This window comes from Limulus polyphemus, unplaced genomic scaffold (assembly GCF_000517525.1).
Source record: "Limulus polyphemus unplaced genomic scaffold, Limulus_polyphemus-2.1.2 Scaffold7, whole genome shotgun sequence".
Lineage (NCBI taxonomy): Eukaryota > Metazoa > Arthropoda > Merostomata > Xiphosura > Limulidae > Limulus > Limulus polyphemus.
Genome location: NW_013665617.1, coordinates 1,219,082 through 1,246,100, shown reverse-complemented (window position 1 = coordinate 1,246,100; position 27,019 = coordinate 1,219,082). Strand labels below are relative to the sequence as shown.

The following is a 27,019-nucleotide window of genomic DNA, read 5'->3' as shown; positions in this document are numbered from 1 at the left end:
GAAAGGGCGAGCATGTTTGGTGTGACGAGGATTCGAACCAGCGACCCACAGATTGAGAGACGAGCGCCCTAACCACCTGGCCATGCCCCTATCTAGGTTAAATATGATTGATTATTAACCCTCCATTGTACATTAAGACTACTGATATCGAACTATTGTTGTGAGACTGATTCTTTTGGAGTGAGAGAACGGTTCATCATATAATAATTAAAAAACTTTGAAATAAATATTTAACTTCCTAGTTATTACTTCATGCTGATTAATCATGCAAATTGAGATATTTCAATTTAAAGTCAAAGTTTATTCGGAGCAGAAGACTAAAACTTTGGAATTGGTGAATATGATTAAAAAATTTAGCATGTGGTTTTTATGTTGTTTTTAAAAATGTTTAGCAAATTGATTTTAAATCCTGAGACTTATGATATCCTTAAAAGTAAAGTTGTTGTTTTTAAATATATAAAGGAAGTACCCTGTTACGTAAGAAATCAAAACTTAATAAGTGTCGGATATACAGAGTATAATACTTATAGTTACAACGTTTCACCAACTTAACGTGGCTTCATCAGAAACAACAACTACAATTAGTGAATTCGTAATCTAGATAAGTCTTTTGTGTTATTTAGATTACGAATTCACGCATTCTAGTTGTTGTACCTGATGAAACGTTGTAACTATAGATACTATACTCTGTGTATCCTATAATAAATAAGTTTTTAAATGTTGTTGTTTTCATAATACATAGATACACAATAGACTATCCATACTTCGTCCACAGTGGGAGTCGAATCGCGGATTTTATCAATGTAGGTCCGTTAACTTACCCCTGATCTACTGGAGAACTTAACAATAAACATTCTTTTATCATTGTAGGTGCGTTAACTTACCGCTAATCTACTGGAGGACTTAACAGTAAACATTCTTTTCCTAACCAATTAATTCTTCTCTGCACTACAGATAATTCTTTATCTACAAAACATGCTATATGACGAAGGTTTAACTAGACTGATCCTAATCATTAATTACGTTGATCTCGATAATTAACAAATAATAAAGAGAATATAATTAAATGGCCTCTGATTACATGCTTGTAAATTATTTTGTAAAATATTTGGAAAACAAAATTTGAAACTTTTACTGAACCACGAAACAAACGGGAAGGGTTACATAGAATAATATATATTTTTGAATTATCTAGAGCATGGTGTTATTCATTTATATGGTATGGTAAGTCCATTCGCAGGTCTATCACATTTACTCCGATCAACTCTTTGGGTGAAACAACGATTTTGAAAGTCGGTTTTCTACGTAAGGACTTGTTTGGGCAACTACATACAGACCACAGTCCCATTATTACGAAAACTGTCAAAACGGACAAAAGCTGCTATAAAACTTGTAGTTACAAACGGCGCGTGATTCTGTAAGAAATAGTAGAACATAAAGCAATTATAGACATAAAAGTATTGGGAAATACGAACAAAAAATGTCATATATCACTTAAAGACACCTTAGAACAAATAACTTTGTAAGAATTTGTTGGGTCTCACTTAGTTATTATTTATTACTCAAAACAAATAATATAAAAATCGTGTCTTAAAGTTTTAAATAATATTTTTTGAAGTTCCCATTGCATTTTTCCGATAAAAAATCTAATATTCCATGCTCAATACTAATATCAAGCCCAAAACTTATTCTGTTAGGGGTAACCACTGCAGAAACAAGCAATGCCAAACCTGCAAATTTATGAAGTCTCTTGATGATTCTGCTGACAAAAAACAACTAGGAAAGGAAATTAATAAATATTATTTATATTACTCAGTACCAGAAACGGAAGTTCCAAAACGTTAATTATACTCAACCTACAATAAGCAAACATTTAAATACAACTATTCTATAAACACAAAAAAAATATTCCACCCATCCAGACGATGAATATGTTACCATACTTGAACGGTCATATAACATTTGGGTAATATATTACTTTTTAAATTGGAAAATAAGAAGACGAGAACATCAATAAGCCCTCTAAATCATAATAGCTTTATTTTTGAAATTTTGTTTTTCTCTTTTTCCCTGGTGGGTCATCGGTAAGTTGATGCCTCACAATGCTAAATTCCGGGTTCGATTTTCCGCAGAGTGTAGGTAGTTTATTGTGTAGCTTTGCGCTAAGAAAAACAAAAATAATTTCTATTCTTTTACACATGTACATACATTAATATCAATATTCTTCCACCATTTTCTCTTATTATATTTTTATTTGTTCTATTCTATTATCACACAAACAAACGCAAAGATAGGAATTGATTCTAGGAGAATTTAGCAGGCATCCAGTTTAGTGATGCATGAGGAGGGAGGTTAGAAGTATGTTAAAGAAATCTCAACGACAAATATACTTCTAAGAATTTCGATGTTGTTTCAGTTTTATTCCTTTATTTAAAATTAAGAACAAATTTAACAGTTCACAAAGACATAAATTCTGTGTGAAGATAGGAAAACGTCCAAACTAACTTTATCCATAAAAGAGTTTCGAAACACGATTCTTTTGTTAATATCTTTTAAAAATTTGATCTCAATTCCTACTAGCTTTATTGTTTTTATCTTATTTGCACTTTGGATGGAAATGGAGTTTAGGTACTTGCTACAGGGTGTCTCAAAAATCGGGAACCATAGGTGATTAAAGATCAAGCTTGGTTGAATAACACCTTCCCAGGGCCGGCAGATGTCGTTCCCAGGAATGAGCCCTTAGATCTCCGGACTTGACTCCCATGGATTTATTTTTCTGTGAACTGTTCAAGAGGAAATCAGGGACACTGATTGGACCATTGACAATGACACAAATATGCTTTGCAATGTTCAACAAGAATGGAAATACTGTCTCCAAACTTGTTTCGAATTACAAGTACATTTTGTAACACATTTCTTAAAATTCGTTGAAGTGTCTATTGCTCCAGACTTTTCGGACACCCTGTATTCTGCTAGTTTCATTTCTTCAACTCTTTGCTACGCTTGTTTCTGACTATTGTCCCTCTCTGCTTTCACTACACAAATTTTGATCACCTCTTTTCCCTTTTCTCTTCATTGATTAGTTTTCCTATCACCTTAAATAACACTTAGTGTTATCATAATTATGTAACTTCATTCAAGCACATTTGTTTTAATTTTCTTTTTTGCTTAATAAAGTTCTCAAAGATCTAGAGCTTTTGAGTTTTATATGAAATTTCTTAAATCATTTTGTGGTGACATGCAATGTTATTTTCTTTCCAAGTATTAGAAAAACGTAATGCAAATATAAAAGAAAATTTTCAATTAAGAGTTGGAAATGTTGGTTATACTTAACCATCTGCACTTGTTCTCTCGTTAACAAAAATAAGAAGATCGAAATCAAAGGTTACTATTACTGCGAGTAAAGAGATATTGAATGTGGTGTACCAAAAACAGAAACACCAATAACTTTATTTCTATTAAAGATACAAAACATAAATTTATATTTTGGTCTGACTAAAAGGTGGAAAATGTGTTTTGCGGAACACTGTGAGTAATTAGGGGCTTCTTGCCACCCACGCCACCAGAGAGCGCCACACGCGTGTCAGTCTCAGTCAGTGGGGAGACAATGATGTCACCAGAGACGAGGACGTCATGGTTACACAAAGTATTACCAGAGGGCGTTGGTGTTGTGCGATGATGCCAGCAGAGACAATGGTGTCCACGAAGTGGCACCAGAGGGCACGTTGCTAGACCGCCATGAGAGCCAGGCATGACGTCAGAAACATTGACGTTACGAAGTGAAACCACAATCGTGATGATTTCATCAAAAATGTCTCAACGTGTTTCAACATGTAAGCAATGGCTAGATATAATTATCTTCTAGAACTAACACAGTTGTTTTATGTACAAAACACTTCAGTAATTCATTAGTTCTGTATTTAATCATACGTTTTACATTTCCTGACTTTTTTATGCAAATAACTTATCATCCTGAAAATAACACTTATTTAACATTCAAACTTACGACAATATTACTGTTTCACTAGTTTGTTTTTATGCTATCTATATAACTATGTTCTTGATAAAATATTTCATTTTACACACATTACTATATATTTTTAACACACAAAGGCAGATGATGTTTCTGTAGGTGGAAGATGCTACTAGGTGGATTGTGTTACTAAGGTTCTATAAGCAGATGGTCTTACAAAGGTGGATAGTGTTTAACAGGATTGCATACAGATTTAAACTTATATTTACAATTTTCATCTATATATTAAATGTATTTTACAAAGGCAGTCAATGTTACTAAATATAGTGTTTGTATAGGCAGAGGATGATGAGCTTATTGTCTCAACATGTGAAGAACGTCTATATTTAATTACATATAAATGTATTATTTGTTTAATATAACAATAAATCAGTTCTCAACACAATATTTCTTCTAACACTTTATTATTTTCACAATACAGATTTTGCAAACTGATTTACCTAAAAAAATAGATGTCTCAACATGTCATCAATGGCTAGATTTAATTATGATCTAAAAGTAATACAGTCGTTTTATGTATAAAACATTTCATTAATTCATTAGTTCTATATTCAATTATCCTTTTTTGCTGTTTCTAGAGCTGGATAGTGTTACTATCATGTTGAACATACTGCTGAAAAGTTTTTACTACACTAATGTTTACACAAATATTGAACAACTAATTTTGTTTTAATATATTGATTATAATTTATTTTCTATATTTAAGAATACGCTTTTCACAATTATTGTCCTGAAAAGGACGCTTATTTAAATATCATGTATTTTCACTAGTTTGTCTTTATTCATATAACTATGTTCTTGACAAAATATGTTATTTCACTTACGTACTTTTATAGTGTTTCATCATGTGCCAGAAGTAATATGGTGTCAAGCTGTTCAATTGTCCAGAAATGGTACCAAGCAAATGAGCATTGCCAGAACAGTACAGTAACCCTAGTGTACTGTATCCAGAATTCTGTAGTCATTGGACTACAGGATATGTTGCTCCAGGACAGTCTACTGGTAGATGCTAAAAAACTACTGTGAAAGATGATTGTGTTTTGATAAGATTAACACCTCAAGGCTGAAAGAAGTCTTTCAGCACCTTATGAAAGGAATTGCATTAATACATTCATGCCAAGGTATCCAGAAGAACAATGAATAGGAGACTAATCAAAAAGGTTATTTTACAAGAAGGGCTATCTGCAAACCCGATATTAATCAAAATTCAATGCTGCTATCATGTTACTTGTGCAAGACAGCATGCCAACTTACAGTTATGACACTGGCAACATGTCATCTTTTCAGATAAGTCCTGTTTCCGGTTTGTTAAAGCTAATGGTAAGATTCGTGTTCGTCTTTTCCCTAGAGAGAAGATGAGGAATGACTATCTTTACCACAGGGAACATACAGGAGGTGATGCAGTACATGTTTGGATAGATATTCATCATAGTGGAAAAACTGCTCTTCATATCCTCCAGGGCAATGTAAATGGCACCTCCTACAGACATCACATGGAGACAATATTTCTGGCATTTGCTAGGCAAAAGTTTGGCAATAACTTTGCATTCCAGGATGATAATGCCACTGCCCACAGTGCACGTATTGTACAGGATTTTCTCGACCAGGAGACGTTAGAAGATTGCCATGGCTACCGAAGTCTCCAGGTTGTAATCTTATTGAGATATGTTGGGTAGAACTGAGCAAAACAATTACTAACCATGACCCTAAACCAACTACTTTAGCTGAGTTGCAGCGCCCTTTTAGCGACAGGTTGGGATGAAATTACGGTGGATTACATCCATAACCTCATCGACAGCATGCTAAATCACTTTGCAGGGGCTATTAGAGTACAGAGTGGACCAACCAAGTGCTGAATGGTTAATACAAACTGATATAGGGTTATAGACGCTCTCTCTCTCTCTCTCTCTCTCTCTCTCTCTACTATATATATATATATATATATATACATATATATGTGTTTGTTGTCCAATAACTCCTTGCACACTATTTGACCAATCAATACCAAACTTGACAAGGTGACCCCTACAGTCCCCATAAGTAGCATGAAGGGGAAAATTCCCACCAAGTTTTCAACAAATACTAAATTTTGGCTTATAATTCAGTTTCTGCATTCGTGTCACGCTCCTTTTGGCAATATTCAACAGTATACTTATTCACTTACCAACAAAACTATCATGATATTGTTGTTAGGCTAACAACATTGTTTATGTTTGATGCATAATGTACATGTTAACTTGTAGTTTATTTTTATTTTCTCTGTTTTTAATGACTTTGGTGATATAGAAGCAAATAATTCAGAAACTTCTTCTTAAGTTAGTGTTGGAAAGTTGGCAATCAATCAGTCAAACAACTACATTCCAGACAAGTGTGGTAACTTAGTTAATGATGCAGAATAGCTAAGGAAAAGGTGTTCCCTAATATTTGTCAAAATTATTAATGGTTGTGTCAAAAAGCATTTCTTGCACCTCGAAATGATATTGTTCATGAAATGAATGATCAATTATTGCAAAAATTCACATACAGCTGAATTGTCAGCATTACATTTACAGTTGATGCTGTAAATTACCCAACTGAATTCCTAAATTCTCTTGGACCACCAGGGATGCCAGCTCAAATTCTGAAATTAATGGATGGTTCACCAATAATGTTGTTGAGAAGTCTTGATCCTTCAAAATTATGTAATGGCACAAGCTCAGTTGTTAACATTTTACTGCTACATGTTATTGAAGCAACTGGTCATGCCCTTTGCTACCAAGTGATTATCCCTTTGAACTTAGAAGTTTCCAATTCCCAGTTACAATTTGTTTTGCAATGTCAATTAATAAGGCCCAAGGTCAAAGACTAAAGGTTGCCGGATTGTTTCTACAGCAGCCTTGCTTTTCATATTGGTCAATTCTATGTAAGATATTCCAGGGTTAGATCTCATCAAAACCTGTTTATAGTGTCAGAAGAAGGAACAACAGCTAATGTGATATACCAAGTAGATTGTGTAATTGTTGTTTAGAAAATCAAATGTTTAGATAAAACTTTTAAGTGTTATGAAAATTTAATTTTTTAGATAAATGTTCTTAAAATAATTTCATTGTGTTTTTAAATACCTATTTCAAGTAATTTGGACATCTGTGCAGAAAACGTGTAATTCGGTTTGTTCATAATAATTTGATGTTATATTTTAACATTGTATATGTTTTGGTAAGGTTTTGTTGTGATAGATGAAATGCTGAATTACATATCTTTGTACAGGTGTCTGATAAAATTGTTTGCAAATGTAATAAATCGTTCATGATGTCCATGGAACCTATCTCATGTAGATGTTTAATTTACAGTGCCTTGCAAAAGTATTCATCCTCCTGCAAAGTTCCACATTTTGTTGCCATCTTAGCTTAAAATCATGAAACTTTCAAATAGGACTTTATATTTAGAATCTACATAATCTACTCCGAACTGAGAAATCTAAAAAAAGAAAATTAGAATATTCCCAATTGCAGAAGTTTTTAACGTCTTTGCTACAGCAACCCTAAATTAGTTGAGATGCAAAAGATTAGTTTGAAAAGTCACAAAATTAGTGTAATGGTCTCTGTCTGTGTGTAATCAATTTGGTTTAACTTGACTTCAGAGAAGATGCATCTGTTCAAGCCACAACTCACATAGTGATACGACAAACCAACCATAAAAACCAAGGAGCTTTCCAAACAAGTCATGGATAAACTGGTAAAGAAGCACAGATTAGAAAAAGGTTACAAGAAAAATTTCAAAGTCGCTAATTAACCCTTTAATTACTGTGAAGCCTATCATTAAGAAGTGAAATGTGCTTCAAACCACCCAGATCAGACCGCTCTTACAAACTAAGCAGTCAGCAAGCAGGAAACTGGTTAGGTATGCCACTATGAAGCCAGCAGTGACTCTGAAAGGCATGCAAAGTTTCATGTCTGAAATGGGAGTCAGTGTTCATACATCGACAATATTCCGGTCCCTACACAAAACTGGCCTGTATTGGTGAATGGCAAGAAAGAAGCCATTACCGAAAAAGAATCATCTTAAATCTCGTATGGAGTTTGCGACAAAGCATGTAAATGATACTGCAGACATGTGGCAGAAGGTGTTGTGGTATGACGAGACAAAAATTTAACCTTTTGGTCTAAATTCAAAGTGTTACGTCTGGCACAAGCCCAAAACAGCACATCACCCAGTCAAAGCCATCCCAACTGTCAAAGAAAGTGGTGGCAGCATCACGTTATGGGGATGCTTCTCATTAGCAGGTACTGGGAAGCTTGTCAGGATTGAGGGTAAGATGGATGGTGCAAAGTACAGGCAAATCCTAGAGAAAAACCTGATTGAGTCAGCCAAGAATCTAAAACTGGGTGGAAAATTCACATTTCAGCAGGACAATGACCCGAAACACAAGGCCAAAGCTCCATTGGAGTGATTTTCAAATAAGGAAGTGGATGTTCTGGAGTAGCCCAGTCAATGCCCTGACTTGAATCCAATTGAAAATGTATGGCGAGACTTGAAGATTGCAAACTTGTCAAAATTGGAGCAATTTTGCCAAGAAAAATGGGTAAAAATTACACCATCTCATTGTGCAAAGCTGGTAGAGACCTATTTGCTGGACGGAGGTTATGTTTTCACCCCTGTGTGTGTGTGTGTGTGTTTGTGTGTTTATCAGCAAAATTTCTCGAAAACGGCTAAATGGATTTCAACTATGACCTAACTTAAGAGTTATTAGTTTTTGGATGGTCAAGTGCGAAGGGCAAGATCACGAAAATAGAAAAAATATAACTTAAAACTCTATCACTATGGGTTCGGTGCAATGGACCGACCTCGTAGCTATTTAACTCTCCAACATGCTGAGTAATTTTGATTTCAAAATTAAAAATACTTTTATGCATCAGAAAACTGTCAGATTTTACATGCGAAATCTTTATAACCTCCACATAATTATCAAACGTTTTTGTTCAGGAAAAATATATACTTTAACTGTAATTTTCACTATTGTATCTCTGTATGAGTTTTGTCGATTTGTCCGACCTCGTAACCACCATAACAAAATAGGTAATGGATACAAATTACGCTTTTTTCGTTCTAGAATGATTGATCTTGTTGATCGTCTTTTTTGCTGGTTGTTATTCCCGGGAAATTTTCTATCTCGCTTCGAGCACGTATCAGTATCTTAAAGCTCAAGCTAGATTCTAGTTTACTTTTATCAAAATAATCTTACTCCTGACACAGTGATGTAAAGGTTTCTGTTATTGAGCAGGTTTATTTAGATTAATTCGGTAAAAATAATACAAAATTCACTTAATGATGAAGAAAGTGTTATATTTCTCGAATTTCAAGCTTCACATATTAATTTCTGTAGATGCTAATACGGTATATTTTATTTATTTGATAATTACACTTGTAGGTATGACACTTTTTCGTACATCTATTTCTTCATCAAAACAAAAACTCTATGCTCATAAAGCTGAATTAACTGTTTGTCTAATAGTAACAGATAAATTACCTAACATCTTTGTTCAAGCAATAGTCAGTCATCATCTACTCTAACATACTCACAAATTAATAATAATCTACTTTAGCATAACTCGCTTTTCATATGACCCAAGTCGTTTCCTAGGCTTCTATGAAGATTCTAATTATTAGGCCACGCCTATGATGTAACATCAAAACTCCCTCTGGCCAGCAACAATACAACTGTTTAAATTAAAAGAAACATAGCCTACAACAATGCAATATATTGAACTCAGCAATACAAGGTATGAAACTGCTAAAATTCGTGAAACACATATCCAACTACTATATAACGAAACTGTGATGGCTGTTTTATTTTCTAGAAATTAATAAACTGATTGGTTAAATGCACTTATTTCATAAATCTTACAAGTTTAAATATGTACACGAGTTCATTATGTACGCTAAAGATTCTTAATGAAGTGTGTTACGCTGTCTACAGGTATTGATGAGATAACATGCATGAGTTGATATTAAAAGGGAAAGTTGACTTCATTTCCAATAATTAAGTTGTCGGACATGCTACAGGATGAGCCATAACACCCCTCCCCCTTCATCAGTAAAGAAAGACGAACTTACAAGTAACACAACAAACTTTTTTTCATGATTACTGAAAAAACATTGTATCTTCAGTATCTTTCCTTTACTTTGTATATCAGGTATCTTTACTTCTGGAGTTTTATACATGAAGTTTTTTTTATTTGTAGAACATGCCAGCCTACTAAGCCTAATAACCAATAAATTGATATGTGAGTTTGAGTGTTCGTGAAGTTAGTATGTGACACTATCTTTGTTATTACCAGACAGCTGTTCCAGTTATATGAAGGTTACAGGGTTTCGCAGGTGTCAAAGTGTTCTTTCGTAGCAAAGCATGTCTTAACAGCATAAGATCTGTACAATCTATCGGAATATAACCTTTGTAAATTAAGTAACGTGTGTGTGAGTTACAAGTCAATTTCAGCACAAATTGTGTTTTCTTAAAAAACATTAATGAAATGACTTACATTTATTGTTATTATTATTTGCTTACAAAGTTACAGCCATATAGGATATTTGATATTTATGATATTGTAACTCTGTATACATAAGAACTATGATGGTTTTAAAACACTGAAATGAATTGTTAATTTTTTTGTCAAATAGATTAAAAATATACTTTTCATATTTACAAACAAACAGATGTAGTTATCATGTTTTTACAGAAGTTAAGAATATTATAATAAAACAATTTTCGTCGTCACGTCTGATCATGCTCTGTCTGACCCAAAACAATGTCAAAATCTAGTTCCGATACATTCTATTCCACCGCAACTTTATATCGGTTGTGATTGTAAAGTATTTTGCTGATCTGCTTATTAAAAATCGATTTTAATATAAAAGTACTCAACCCTTCATTAAACAAAGTTCATTAACTTCAAAAATATAAATTTGGGAATGCATGACTTATTTAAATTATTAATAAATAAATCAATTCTGCTTCTATTGTTCTGTTTTTTATAAAGGGATATTAGTATATAATAATTCCCCATAAAAACTAGCACAATAAAACCTTTAAATTTTGAATTTCAAAATATTCATTACTACATCGTTCTTTAGAAAAACAATTAAAATCTTGCCATGAATGATCATTAGTTTCGATATTCGAAACTATGGGGTTCTTATTAAACACCCTTATTTATGCACTTCAGGAAGTTCATAAAAATTATCGATTTCCTTCCTGATGGGGCCCGGCATGGCCAGGTGGTTAGGGCGCTCGACTCGCAATCTGAGGGTCGCGGGTTCGAATCCCCGTCACACCAAACATGCTCGCCCTTTCAGCCGTGGGGGCGTTATAATGTGACTGTCAATCCCATTATTCGTTGGGTTGGCGGTGGGTGGTGATGACTAGTTGCCTTCCCACTGCTAAAGTAGGGATGGCTAGCGCAGATAGCTTTGTGCGAAATTCAAAACAAACCAAACCTTCCTGATGGTCTTGATTCGTCGTCTGAGTTGGTGAATTATGTTTCTTTAACTTGAATAAATATATTTGTGGTTTAGTTTCGTTACTGTCAATAGGATCTTCATGAAGTTTTTCAAATTTCTTCAAGTCACTCAAAATGTTATTCACTTTACTCAAATATTCCGTTTTATTGAAAATAACGATAGTGTTCCCTTTATCAAATGTTGTTATAAATATATTATATTTCTACTAAATATTTAGTGCCAACAACTTCTTTTTGGCTTATATTTACAAATTGATGTATTTGTTTGGGGTCCATTTGTATGTTTGAAAAATGTTTCATAAACAATGCCTTTCATCGTTTACTTTTATCTATCAAGTTCTATAATCTTTACAATTTCGGTTTTTACAAATACCACATAAGTTATTACTTTGTACTAGCGCATATAGTTACCAATATTTATTGATTTAATGTCATTGTGGCACACCTCCTACTACTGCATGTCACATTAGTTTCTAAGTTTTGTTTTAAATTCTGTTCATATTTCTATGCTTCAGATTTTTAAGCTTATTTATAGCGATTAAAACGTTTCCTTAACACAACCAAGGTAAGAAGCAAATGCCTTTTTTTTTCATGAGTCATGTATTATATTAGATATATATATATGTCTTTAAATATGACTAATGAAGACGAAAAATAACAGCTTCAGGGAGTATTCTTTTTTATATTTACTATGCTTAGAACAGGTTACCTCATTAGTGAGGAGAAGGTACAAGTCAGAGTTCTTCATTCCTGCGATAGCAGTAGTTACTTGTCTAACCTGAGGCAAAAAAAGCTGTCTCAATGCTGAGTTGTTTGTTAGTTGTGATGAAAAGTTGTCACCTAGTGAGAGTGTCTTTTGAAGCCTAGAGGTTATGGATAGTTCTACAAAGTGCCGCCAAGGTGTTGAAAGTTGCACTATAGAATGGTTGATGAGGTCATCTGTGTAAACTATCATCAGGGGCAAAAATCCTGCTTGCTACCTTATTGTATTTCTGCTATTACAATGAGCATTATATGTTGGTAATATAAACAAGGAAATATGAAAACAAGTATCGTATATGTCAGGTTAAACAAAAAACAGGTTATTTATATTATGTTTATAATAAGTACAATTAACCATTATGATATTATAACTCAAATATCAAAGAATGTAAATGGTTTCAGTCTACCGAAAAAGTGTCTACCGAAAAAGTGTGCAAAATACACCTTGACATGTAAAAACATTCAGTCATCTCAAAGCGAAATGCAAACATCAATGATCTAAATAAATCTTATACTAATTTAATTAATTTCCTAAAAACTGTCTTTACGAAATAGTAAAGTTGAAACATTTTGTAAAGTGAAAAAGTCAATAAATGTGTTTTACTAAGTGTTAAAATCAAAGTTCAAAGGCATACAAAATCCATTCATCACTAGTTAGGCTAAACATAATTCTTAATGTCTAGTGAACATAAAATCTTTTACTCATAAAGCTTTTATTGTATGTGTACACTCAGCACATTTAAATGTGATATATGGATACAAGATTTGTCCAGTAAATCAAAACTTATTTTTATAATATAAGCTAAAATTGCATGATCATAGTTGGATAATAAACTGAAGTCTTTTGTTCTTTGGTTGTAAAAGTTTAACATAAATTTTGTGTTTAATGCTCAATGTGAACAAATAATGGTTTCACAAAATAACGGACCCCTTTGGCACAGCAGTATGTCTGCTGACTTACAATGCTAGAAACCGGGTTTCGATACACGTGGTGGGCAGAGCACAGATAGCTCATTGTGTAGCTTTGTGCTTAATTACAAACAAACACAAAATAATTATATTAGTAATGTTACTATAATACATATGCTTTAAGTATAAAACTTTAAATTGTGTTGCATCATCTGGAATAGTAAATACATTTCAGATCAGTGCGAAGGAACAAATGAATGAAGCTAAATAACATAGAAATGTAAATAAATGCTGTAAGAAGGTCCATAAAGTAGGTCTAAACAAGATAATAACTGACAAACTATATAGGTGTGTATTTGATAAACTGTGTGGGTGAGTAATAACCTTTATATTTTTAATTTGAAGGTTGATTTGCTATATGTGTAAAAAAAAAAAAAAAAGGAACAAATGAGTAGTATAGACGTCACTTGTGAGCCAGAAGTAAGCATGACTTACTTTCGGTAGTAATTATAGTATGTACCCATTGACCTTAAATAAGACGTTTGTTTGAAGCCAGAAGTAAAACAAAATGTTATTCGACACGTGCCGAGGGTGTTGACTTGATATGTATCTCATTTATACTGATACATCAGGGGCGTGTGATATAATAGGATTGCATTCAGGGGGTGTGAAAATGTGTAAGACTAAGAAACTGTATTTTATATCAGTATGATAGATAAAATATGTTCATTAGATATGTTTTATTTCACGATACGAACTACAAACACACTACTTATTGTAAATCATTCTGACAATATTTTCAATTTAAAACATTTATTGTTCTTTTTACAAAAAGAATTCCAATATTTGTATACATGAAATAAACATAGCTTTCTCTTATGAGATTTGTTTGTTACATCTACAAACGATGTTGTTATGGTATGGGAAAATTAATATATATCACTCTGAGAATTAAAAAAAAATCTTTATTAGTCATACTACAAAATATCTACTAAAGGCGTTTTACATTATATTGCCCTGTAACAAATAAACCAATAATATCTTATTAGAGTCCTACATAAAATGGTATATATAGTACAGGCGTTTATTTACACTAAATCACCCCTCTAACAAAATCTGAACAATTATATCATTATTATCTTCATTAGAGGTCTATATGAAATATCTATTAAGAATGTTTTACATTGAATTGCCCTGTAACAAAATATAACAAACATATTATTAATATTTTTTATTAGATCCAATTTTGGACAATAATATTTTGTATGGATGCGTGTCTACAACTGTAATAACCATAATATTGCATTTAGCCGTTTTACAGAGGTAGTCAAATAACTCTTGAATAAACTCATCACTCCCAACAAAATCAATGGTATTTAAATTATTTAAATCTTGTATGTTTACTTTACCACCTCTAACTTAAAAAACATCTAATATATCATTTTTTATCCACTTGAGTTTGAGCAGTTCTCCGAAATAACCAGATACCTTCATCATTATCTAACATCTCACATGTATGATTAGTTTGACTGGGATATTCAATTTTGCAATCCAAGCCTTTCTTCCTTTTAAGTTTTTGTATTACTGCGGATACATGTTTAATACATGCTTTGAATAACAGTTTTTAATGTTAAATGTAGTTTTTAATTCAGTTTGGTTTAAATATGAATCAATAAAACAAGTTTGTTCACATAACTTATATCATTCAGACTTTTTCAAAGTTATAAGACTTGATATATTTTTGTTAATGTTATTTTGTTTTTATACATTTCTTAACTATGTCACATACAACACTAATAATACATTTACAATGATACACACTAAAGCCCTCAGAGGCTTTCAGTTGTACAGCACTAGTCACTGATGATATGAGTCCTTTAAATTCCCGCCATTCAACATGAGCAAGCATTACATCTACCTTGATAGGGTATAATGTGTCATTTCCATAGACTTTATACTGATGAATGTGTATCTTCAAATCATCATCAAATGGAACAACTGCAATATATCAGTCATTTCCCAGTGGATATGCATGAAAATATTTTGATGGTTCATCTCACTGGAAAAAACATGATGAATCACATTGCTGCATCATATGTTAGAAACAACACATATTAGTCACAATTATTAACAATAAGAATGTAATATGTATAAAACAGTAATATTTAAACAAGATTAAACTTACATTTGTGTTTTCCATAATGTAAAAGATAACTTTTGATGTTGTAGAAAAAATAAAATGCAACCCCTTTTTATACAGGAGGATTGACACTGTCATGATCCACTTTTACTCTCTGGAGATGGAGTAGACGTAACCCCACGTGACACCATTAATGAGAGGTGTATTCTGTATAGAGAGTGAAAGTATAAAAGTATAAAGTCAAGAGTTACATTTAATCTATATGTGATTTAAAAAACATATGCTTTTAGGTTTGTGAACATGCTTGTATATAAAAGTTTAAAGAAATAACAGGTGTGTATGTAATTATAGAAAAAAGTCATGGCATTACTGGTTTGCATGATATTTACAAGCGTGTTTGTATGAGCCCACATTAAGTGTGGTTTTAAAAAATGATATATGTTTTATAAATATTTAAAAACCATTACATCATGCCTAATATATACAATTTAAGAGTTTCCAAATGACCTCCATTGTATGTAGTACAGGTTGTAAAAAATGCATAGGATATGATCTTATCAGTTTTTTGCTTTAATGGCAATGAAAAGAATGTAGTGTGACTTCTAAATGAAAATGCCATGTGTTTTATAAAGTATTCCTATAGGCTAATACACATAGTATACAAAGGCTTGAAAATGTACTGATATTCAATCCATCTACTGAAAGTGAAAAGATTATGAACAACAGCTAGAGTTCCCAAAAGATGAAACGACTGTCCAACTATAATGAAGTTGGGTAAGTGTATGTCTAATAGTGTTAACAAATAACTGTATTAATTTGGCATATTCGAATAAATATTTCTACATTTATGATATTTTCTTTTCATTAACAGACATCTATAAAATGTCCCAGAGCTGATGTACTTAATATAACAAAGTCTTCATTGAGGCATGCGAGAAAAATACAATGTCATGTTGATTACATTTAATGTTGTGTATAAAGAAGTCTCAATTGGGCATCCTTTCATGAACATTCTAAATTCATTTAATAATAATGTACAGAATATACTAGATGAGACTAAACAACTTTTAAAACCCAGAGATAAAGTCAGAGTCAGTATGTTCTCTACACAGTTAGAAAACCTATTAGCACATGTTTAAAAGACAAGGATACGTTTTCACCCGACATGGTCCTGTCAAATATTGAAAAGGTTGATCAGAATAAAAAAGGGTTAGCATTAGATGAATCACTAAAAATTGGGGTCACAACTTTACAATTGCTTGTAAGTAGTGCTTGGAATAGGATAACTAATATTGGGGCTGAATGTTTGAAAAACAGTCAGTGCTAACAAAAAAGAATGGAGACGAAGATCTCTGCTGTTCTAGGTTTGGTACATCTCAGAAAACAGTCGAATCTATAGTAGTAAAAAGGCGTGTCTGTGGGTCTGTGTGTGACCACCATAACTCCAAGAGGAAAGAAACTAGAAACCTGGAATTTTGCACACATACTAAATGAACCCTGAGGATGTGCACCTGGGTATTATTACTTTTCCACGTATGTGTGCATGTGTGCGGGGTATCTTTTTAACGAGGTAAGTTAGCAAAAAACCACATAGAAAAAAGTGGTTCCTTATACTACAAATAGAAATCACAGAGAGACAGACAGACAGACACACACATGCATGTCTGTGTATGTGTGACTGTCATAACCTCAAGAGAAAATAACCTAGAAACGTGAAATTTTGCACCTATACTAAGTGGTCCCAGAGGGGTTGCACCTGGGTATTATCTATGTGCATGCATGCATGCATGCACGTGTGTATCTTTTTATGCAAAAGACCACATAAAAAAATATGCCCACCATAGCTCCAAGAGGAAAGAACCTAGAAACCTGAAATTTTGCACCCATACTAAATGGACCCTGAGGATGTGTACCTGGGTATTATTACTTTTCTTATCCACGTACATGTGTGGGGCATCTTTTTGATCAGATAAGCTAGCAAAAAACCACATAGAAAAGAAATGGTTAATTATATTACAAATAGAAATCACAGATAGACAGAGACTCACATGTGTAAGTGCATGCGTTCACATCAATGTATGTGTGATTGCCATAGCTCCAAGAGGAATGAGCTTAGAAACCTAAAATTTTGGATCAATACTAAGTGGATCATGAGAGTGTGCACCTGGGTATTATTACTTATTTTATCCACGTGTGTGCACACTGGTGCATGTTTTTAATGAGTCAACTTAGCGAAAAACCACATTTAAAGAAGTGGTTCCTTATATTGCAAATAGAAATCACAGATAGACACACATGTGCATGTGCATCTTTTTAATGAGGCAAGCTAGCGAAAAACCACATAGAAAAGAAATTGTTCCTTATATAACAATATATTATGTATAGAAAAGCCAGTGCTTTTCGGTAACAATGCATTCCAACACTGGCTTTTATGTCATATTAGAATGCATTGTTAGCCACAAAAGTATAACCTAATACTGTTGTTAGTCTATGTACTGAAAGTATAAAATCAAAAGTTTAAACTATGAAAGTGGAAAAATATTTGTTGGTTTCTTAATTTAGAGACTCCGTTGATTAAATAGATTTGTTTTTTAAAATAAAAATGTTGGTGATATAATATAAAATACCTAATTCAGAAACGATTTAAGCTTAAAATCAAGCGTGACGTGACACAGTTTTTTTATATAGGTTAGATAACGTGACGTATAGTGACATCTATAATTATCTATAACATAGTCATGTTATCACCTGGATAGTATTACTTATCTTATTCACGTGCGTGCGCGCATATTTGTAATGAGGTAATCTAGCAAAAAACCACATAGAAAAGAAGTGGTTCCTTATATAACAACTTCTAATATATAAAAAAGCTGGTGGAGTTTGGTAACAATGCATTCCAATAATGGTTTTTATTTCATGTTACTTACCAATAAAAGTACAATCTAATAATGTTGTTAAGAGGCTATGTGCTGAAAGTATAAAATGAAATATATAAACTACAAAATTGAAAAAATATTTGTTGTTTTCTAATTTAGATGCTCCATTAATTAAAGAGGTTTGTTTTTATTATTTGTTTATATGATTTAAGTTTAAATTGGAAGACAAGTCAGAGGGAAGGTTACCTTTATAAACAAGACACATCCCGTAAGGGAGCAACAAAAGTACATAGATTATATTTTTATGCTAAAATTGGTTTAGAATATACGCACTAACATAGCCATCTAGAATAAATCAGCCTAATAACCCGAGCGAAGCCGGGTACTTTCGCTAGTCTCTAATAATAAAAGGCCGTGTCTGTGGGTCTCTGTGTATGTGTGACTGCCATGACTGCATGCAAAAAACAGTTAGAAAAGAATATGTGACCACTATAGCTCTAAGAGGAAAGAACCTATAAACCTGAAATTTTACTCTCATACTAAATGGACCAAGAGAGTATGCACTTGGGTATTATTAATGATCCACGTGCACGTACGCATCTTTTTAATCAGGAAAGCTTGCAAAAAACCCTTAGAAAAGAATATGTGACCACTATAGCTCCGAGAGGAAAGAATCTATAAACCTGAAATTTTACACGCATACTAAATGGACCATGATGGTGTGCACCTGTGTATTACTTAACTTATCCATATGTGTTCGTGCATGCGCGTGCGCATCTTTTTAATGAGGTAAGCTAGCCAAAAACCACATAGAAAAGAAGTGGTTCCTTATATTACAAATACAAAGTACATAGAGACAGACAGACACTCACTTGCGTGCGTGCGTGGTGTGCACCTGGATATTATTATTGATCCACGTGCGCGTGCGAATCTTTTTAATCAGGAAAGCTTGCAAAAAAACACTTAGAAAAGAATATGTGACCACTATAGCTTCAAGAGGAAAGAATCTATCAACTTGAAATTTTACACTCATACTAAATGGACCATGAGAGTATGCACCTGGATATTATTACTTGTCCATATATGAATGAAATTCTCTGAGGTAATATTAAGTCAAAAATAACCAACAACATCAGTAGGAGCTTTACGGTGTACCAACAGTATCTTCTTATTTGCCAAGTCAGTGAATATTATCTCTCTCAACAAGAGTAGAATCGACTTTTTCTGTAACAGTGACAGTTTTTGTTTTTTTTTACCAAAACAGTGATTATATTGTTCCTATTAAAAATAGTGTTACTACGTTTTTGGTGCATCAGTGACACTTTCTTAGCTATCTAATAGTGACTATAGTTTTTCTAAATAACGCTCTGTATGGGTTTTTGATTTACCAACCGCATTTTAGTTTTAGTTACCAAATCGATGAACACTGTTTTTCTCAACATCGCGATGGGATGAATAAGTTGGTCATTCAGAATCTATACTGTAACAATAATTGTGTCAAACATTAGTTAATGATGTATTTCCTTATATTACAAATAGAAATCACAGGCAGACAGACACGCACGTTCGTGCGTGCATTTGCCTGCGCATCTTTTTAATGAAACAAGCTAACGAAAAGCCACACAAAAACGAAGTGGTTCCTTATATAACAACTTCTAATAGATAAAAAAGCTTGTGTATTTTGGTAACAATGCATTACAACAATGGCTTTTATATCATGCTGCTTAGCAATAAAAGTATAGCCTAATATTGTTGTTAAGAAGCTATGTGCTGAAAGTATAAAATGAAATGTACAAACTACAAAATTGAAAAAAATATTTGTTGTTTTTTTTAATTTAGAGGCTCCGTTAATTAAAGAGGTTTGTTTTTTACTATTTGTTTATATTACGTAAGTTTAAAATCGGAAGACAAGTCAGAGGGAAGGTTATCTTTATAAACAGGTCACATCCCATAAAGGAACAAAAAAGTATATAGGTTATATTTATATAATAAAATTGGTTCAGAGTACACACTCTGACACGGTCATCTAGAATAAATCAATCTAATAACCCAAGCAAAGCTGGGTACTTTTGCTAATAAAAAATTTGTTAGTAATCAACAAAGATCACTACTTATATGCATGGCTTGTAAACTCCACGATTTATGTAAAGTTCAATTTGGTCCTTGTGGAATAGAAGAGATAATGATATTTGAGCATCACCTAAAAGTTCAAATACACATTGTGTTTCAGGTAACTTTAATAAAGTTATCTATAAAGTGTCGTCTTTTCGAGAAAAAAAATTACCTTTGGTTTCATGACAACCATTTTGATGTTTTCTCAGTGTCTCATATTACTGTTTTGATTGCACAAAGGGATTTAGTCACTTAAATAAACATTCTTGTGCGAATTATTGTAACGTTGTTACAGTAACTACTGCATAATCGATCTACTCCTCCATTGTGCTGATTGTAAAAGATTTTATAACTCAATAGACTGTTACAGCAGACACAAAACTAAAAATGGAAAACAAACAGTGTCATCGAGTGAATTTGTTTTAAATATAAAAGGTGTTTCATTATCAATGACAGGAGAAAATGTTGTACTGAATTCCAGAGCTGCAGCAAAACATGTTGTGCAGGATGTAAAACATTTGTCATATCTTCTATGCATTTATGCTTCCTCCATTCAAAAGACATTAATGATCCATCCAAAATTATTTGTTTTTTATTTTGAGACTGACCAAGAGATGGAAAAACATGAAGTGAATTACTGCACGATTTTAACGGTAAAGAGACTGTATCCTTTCAATACAATAAGATTTACAAGTTCAAATTTTCCGAGGAACATAAAAATTACACAACCATAGCTCATAAAATGAAAGATTTGATGGTCATTTCATCTTCTCCATCAAGGGATAAAATCCGACATTATTGTTAATGGTGGAAAGATAATGACCAGGACCATCAAACCCCTTAAAATTAGGGTGATCGATAATTATAACTTTATATCCATGTCATTGTCATCATTCTTTAAAACTTTTGGTTTAACTGAGTTACAGACAGGTTATTTTCCTCATCTGTTTAAAGCAGGGTTAAACCCAAAGTGTCCCGATATGAGCTTATATTCACCTGACAACATGGCAACACCTGAAAGAGAAAAGTTTCTGTTCTGGTACCGACAGCACCGAGAGGAAAAGTACATCTTTGACTTTCAATATGAGATGTATAGGTAAATTTCATAGTAGTTATGTTTCTATACCTAAAGTTGTATGTTCTTAAAAATTTTAAAGATACATAATTTTACAAGTGTGATTATATGATGATTAAATGCAAAAAAAAAAACTTTGTTAAAACACATATTTTATTTATTTTATCTCATTAGATATTGTTGATCAAATGTTAACATACTCCGTTGGTGTTGGTTAGAGCTCAGAGATGAATTTCTCGCCAGCTGCGATATTGACCCTTTCAAGTATACGACTATTGCTTCTGTTTGCATGACCATATACAGAGGCAAGTTTATACAATTAAAGTTCATAGCACTTGCACCTAACCACGGATACACTACAACTAACAACTATAGTCAGGTAAGTAAACAGTGGTTATACTACATGTCTGACGGTGTTAATATCCAACATGCCCTTAATGGTAGCGAAGTTAAAATATTAAATCATAGTGTTGATGGCTCCTGTAGTCGTTGTTGTTGTTTGTAATTAAGCACAAAGCTACACAATGGGTGTAGCCCACCACGAGTATCGAAACCCGGATTCTAGCGTTGTAAGTCCGCAGACATACGCTGTGCCACTGGGGGGCTGACTTCTGTAAGAAGCGTAACACTATATATGAATTCTATGGGTGTAGTTTATTTTACTATCCTGACACAATGAATATTGTTCTAAATAGGCTCATGTCTGTTAGGGGGTGAAAAATGCAGTCAAGTGTGGCTATAAGATAATACAGATTTGTGAAATTTACCATTTCCCTGAAAAATCCACACATCTGATTAAAAATTATACAGACACATTTCTAAAAATAAAATAAGAAAATTCAGGATGGCCCTCTCAGTGTGTTACGTAAGATGCAAAGCAAATTTATTAATTAGTATGCTGAAAAAGAAGATGTGCAACTGACCCCTGAAAACATAGATTTTAATTCAAGCAGAAGGTCAGTTGCAAAATTTGTCTTAACTCTTTCTAGGGTCGTTGGGGGCATGTCTGATGACAAATTGCAACTGACCCATGTAACATTTATTCAACAGTATTATTCATTATTGAACAATAACACCAAAATTTTAACACGTTACATCAGTCAATGACGAAATAAACGTTTTGTGACGGCTTGAATAGGTAATGAAAAACTTTATTGTAACTGTACAAAATCTTGTCAAAACGTCGTACAGTTACAATAATTTTTTTTCATTGCCCACTCAAGCTGACTCAAAACTTTAATTTTTTAAGTGGGTTTCTCGTTATCAAGTCAATGACGAAGTTACTGATATTCATTGGAGACACAAGCACGAGTATCTACCTCAGAAAGATTTAACAAATATCTTTCTGGCAGCTTTCACTACTTCTCACGCGCATCTGAAATTGTACCATGCATAGAAAAATTAGAATCATCTGTCTTGTACTACGACACAGATAGCATTGTTTACATTTCAGACAGAACTGACGATCCCCCTCTAGGTGATTCTCTCGAAAAATTTACAGTTGGACCTAAGAATTACGGATACTTACATGAAGATGGTAAGTCCTGTTGTAAGATCAGAGGATTTACCCTTACTTTTATCAACAATCAGAAATCAAACCTCTCATCAATAAAGAGTAAAATATTAGATATTTTAAATCCTTCTTAACATGTCGTTACAATAACGAATGACAGGAAAATATGTCGGGAGAAGAAAACACTAATTATAATTAACAAACCCGAAAGTAAAAAAAAATATTTCCCTATCTAAAGCAAAAGACAAGTTCTAACAGAGTTTAATACCGTACCGTATAGCTTTAAATTTATTTATTCTACTTCGTGAGAGGCTGGTTCTTTGTATATAAAATAAATTATATTGTACATATTATCATTATTCTTTAAGATGGATTACTGTCTACAACATACTTTCTCTTGCTTAGTGTCGGATCCAACTGTAAGTGGTTAAACCCAATTTGTTAGAAATGTGTTATCAAATTATCGTGATATTATTTACCCTATTTCAGGACACATTGCATGGTTCTATAGTGAAGTCCAACAGTTGTATGCTAACGTAATGCAAACAATTCCTAACATCCGTTTTGTCGAAGGTTTATCTAAACGTTTTCGTAATTATGTACAGCCAGAAAAGCAAAATATATTTATAATTAACGATCTTATGTGTGAAACTAGAGAAAATAAGGGAGTTCCCAACTTTTTATATGTGGAAGTCACCATTTGAATTTATCTGTGTTTTATATTGTATAGAATATATTTCATCGGGTTAGAGAAATTCGTAACATTAGTTTAAACTCTCAATACATAATTTTGTTTAAGAATGGGAGAGACAAGTCTCAGCTAAATGTTTTAGCGAGACAAATGTTTCAGACACGTGTAAAATACTTCGAAGAAGCCTACCATGATGCAATTAGTGATATATGTCCACACATTGTGTGTTTTTTTTAAAACAACCTTTTTTGAAGCGATTCTTTCAGACACAGATTGCAAGCAATGTGACTAGGAAGACAGAACTGTTGAGTAGATCTATTTGTGAAATGTGGTTAGTTTGTTAAGACAGAACTTTACAGCTGTGTTTACCAAAGAGAGTGAGAAAACCGAACTGTCGAGAAGTGTCTTCCAAATAACCTGCTATAATTTGGAGTCAGTTGGTTGTCCTATAGTTAATCAATTTCATAAATCAGCTCTGCACTGTCCAGTTCATAATAATGAAACAACTTACCATTGTAATGTTAAAACGGTCGATGTTATATGTAAATGGATTATAAATGATTTTATAAATATATGTGTAAATAAGTATATTTATATATTGCTCACACACCTATTTTTGTTATTTATTCATCATGACACCTAGAGTTAAACAACACCACGATCTGCTCTGAGCATTAACTAATGCTACACGAAAACAAATTAAAGATATGATTGCCGGAGCTAACAATGATTTTATAACATGTAACTGTGAATGTTCTTTAAATGTTTTAAAGGGTAATGTTTCTATGACGAACATACAAAAGCAGAGACGACACAAGTCATTATTAAGAGCGTTGGCAGATAAGAAAAACATCTTTAAAAAAAAAGAAGCTTACTAATACAGAAAGGATGGTTTTTTACCATTACCCATAGCACCAGTACTTTCATTATCTGGTGGTTTGGCAGTATTGGTAAAGTTGCTGGTTTTTAAAATGGAACAAGCAAAACAAATGATTCTTATTCCTGAAGAACTAGTACACTCGCTTTATCAAAGTGAAATTTACGAAAGATTCGTTCATAAAATGTTAAACTCTATAGATAAAGGTGTGAAATTTGTCATACATAACAATACTCTATCTGCAGTTGATAAAGCCAAGATGTTAAATCAGCTGCAACAACGTCATCAAACCTTTCAATCTCAAGCCACCGAACCCACTAAAAGTAAAATGGAATCATCGACTCGCGAAAGTTTGGGTATCATCGACAATGTACCCTGACATACTATTAAACTTAATATGTTCAAGTGGAGGTGTAACTAGGAATGATCGAGGAGAAGTAGTGATTAATGGGAGGTCTGTCCCGAACAGTAACATAATCGATCTGGTTAATGATGTATTACAGAAACGAAGGAATTCTAGTCCTACCAGATAGAGAGAATTTGCAGAACAATTATCATATATGAATATCCAACAAGAAGTTGTTGGAAACATAAACAGATGGTCGTATATGAAACATTAAGATTGTACTGTTGATAGACCCAAATGAACTGTATTTAAATGTGCTCATTTTTAATAAACGAACATTGTATCATAGAATCACTTGTTTCTTGATTGTCATCATGGACTGTTGTCAACCATTGAATCATGTTAATATTATAGGTCGGCTAAGATTTAATTTTGTCTGTTGTAAAGCTAAGATTATAACAACTGCTTCGGACAGTAAACCAAATAGAAAAAGTTGGTTCAAATTCATCAGACGTAACAAATAATATGGATAAAACTCTACAATTTATTTATTATAATAGTTCCTATCCTGCTTGTTACGGGGATGTACAGGCTTTATATAGGCTAGTAAAAGCATTAGGTAAAGCCTTCAGTCTAAATCAGGACCAGGGCTGGTTATGACGCCAAGCCACGTATACATTACATAAACCTGTAAGATATAGATTTTAGAGAAACTGAGTGATTGTTTCTTGTATTGATGAACAGTGGCAGACTGTTTTAGTAGATATATCTAACTTTAGTCACTACACCAATTAGTTTAAGTATTTGCTGATGTGTATCAACGTGTTTTTTAAATATTCATGGGTTGTTACACTCAAAGATAAGAAAGGAGTGACACTTGTAAAGGCCTTCTAGTAGATTTTAAAACAAGTTAGAAAACCTTGTAAACTTCAAACTGATGCGGGAACAGAATTTATTAATAGACTGATTCAACACTGTCTCAAGGAACAAGACATTCACTTCTTTACTATACATAATGAAACAAAAGCATCTATAGTTGAACATTTTAATCGTACTTTTACCCACAATAGCACATTCAAGTATATTTCAATATTGAAAAATTTAGTCAGTGCCTATAATAGGTCGTATCACCACAGTATTAAAATGAGACCTATAGACATTAATCACACTAATCAGACTGTGGTGTGGAAAACTCTCTACAAAACACAAACAAAAGTGTATCAACACAGTATTAAAATGAGACCTGTAGACATTAATCACACTAATCAGACTGTGGTGTGGAAAACTCTATATAAACCACAAACAAAAGTGAAATTTCGATTCCAAGTTGATGATCAAGCTGGAATTAGTAAAGTAAAACGTCAAGTTAAGCAAGGTTATATATACCTAGGTGGACAGACGAAATATTTACAATTCACAAGAGATTGGAGAGAACACCCCGTCCTAGTGTACAAACTGCAAGACTATCTCAGAGAAGAATCAGATGGAACATTTTAAGGATCTGAATTACAACATGTTATCAAGTCCTCAAACGATGTATATGCTGTGGAGGAAATATCATGTGAACGAGGAAGGAGTTAAAAACAAACAGTATTTCGTTAAATGGAAAGGATATCCTGATAAGTTTAATAGATCCATCAAACTTATCTGAATCGACTGCGATCATATAATGTTATGTATAATTCTATTACCCATTATTCTACATGGATCAGTTTTACATGATGTTATCCAGCTATAGTTCTATGAACTATTTTGCCAACAATACTCTGATGAATTTTATCACACATCTTCCTAGATTTGTTAATCTCGAGGGCTCGTGGGAAGTTGCTTTGGCAGAACTACATTATCCAAATAACTGGCATAATGTACCTGATGGTACAGGCTGGATCCCTTTCTTTTCTAGCTCTGATGGTAACAATAAAATCATATATATTAGATTGGATCATTACAAAGAGCCTGAAGATTTAATTAGAATATTAAACAGATTAAATGAGCTAGCACATGAATCCGAAACATATCTTGTATCTGACTACGATCAATTCACCAGAAAAGTAAGTGTCAATATGACAGAGGGATCCTTTATATTATCCCGTTCGAGACGGATCATAGGTGAAAGGCTATGTCATCTCGTTTGTTGACTCACATTCAAAATTTTATTGAACTACTATTTCATGAATTTATGTCAGTAA

The 27,019-nt window shown here is 32.9% G+C and overlaps 1 protein-coding gene across 1 annotated transcript in view; it reads left to right on the top strand.

Moving 5' to 3' along the window:
- The window catches only part of LOC106476991 (sodium/potassium/calcium exchanger Nckx30C-like), a 125,409-nt gene extending 103,491 nt beyond the window's left edge, over positions 1-21,918 (top strand). The window contains exons 9-10 of the transcript XR_002609778.1: positions 21,286-21,424; positions 21,578-21,918. The gene's annotated coding sequence lies outside the window, so the exon portion shown is untranslated. The remainder of the gene's footprint in view (positions 1-21,285; positions 21,425-21,577) is intronic.
- Positions 21,919-27,019: the final 5,101 nt, after the last annotated feature.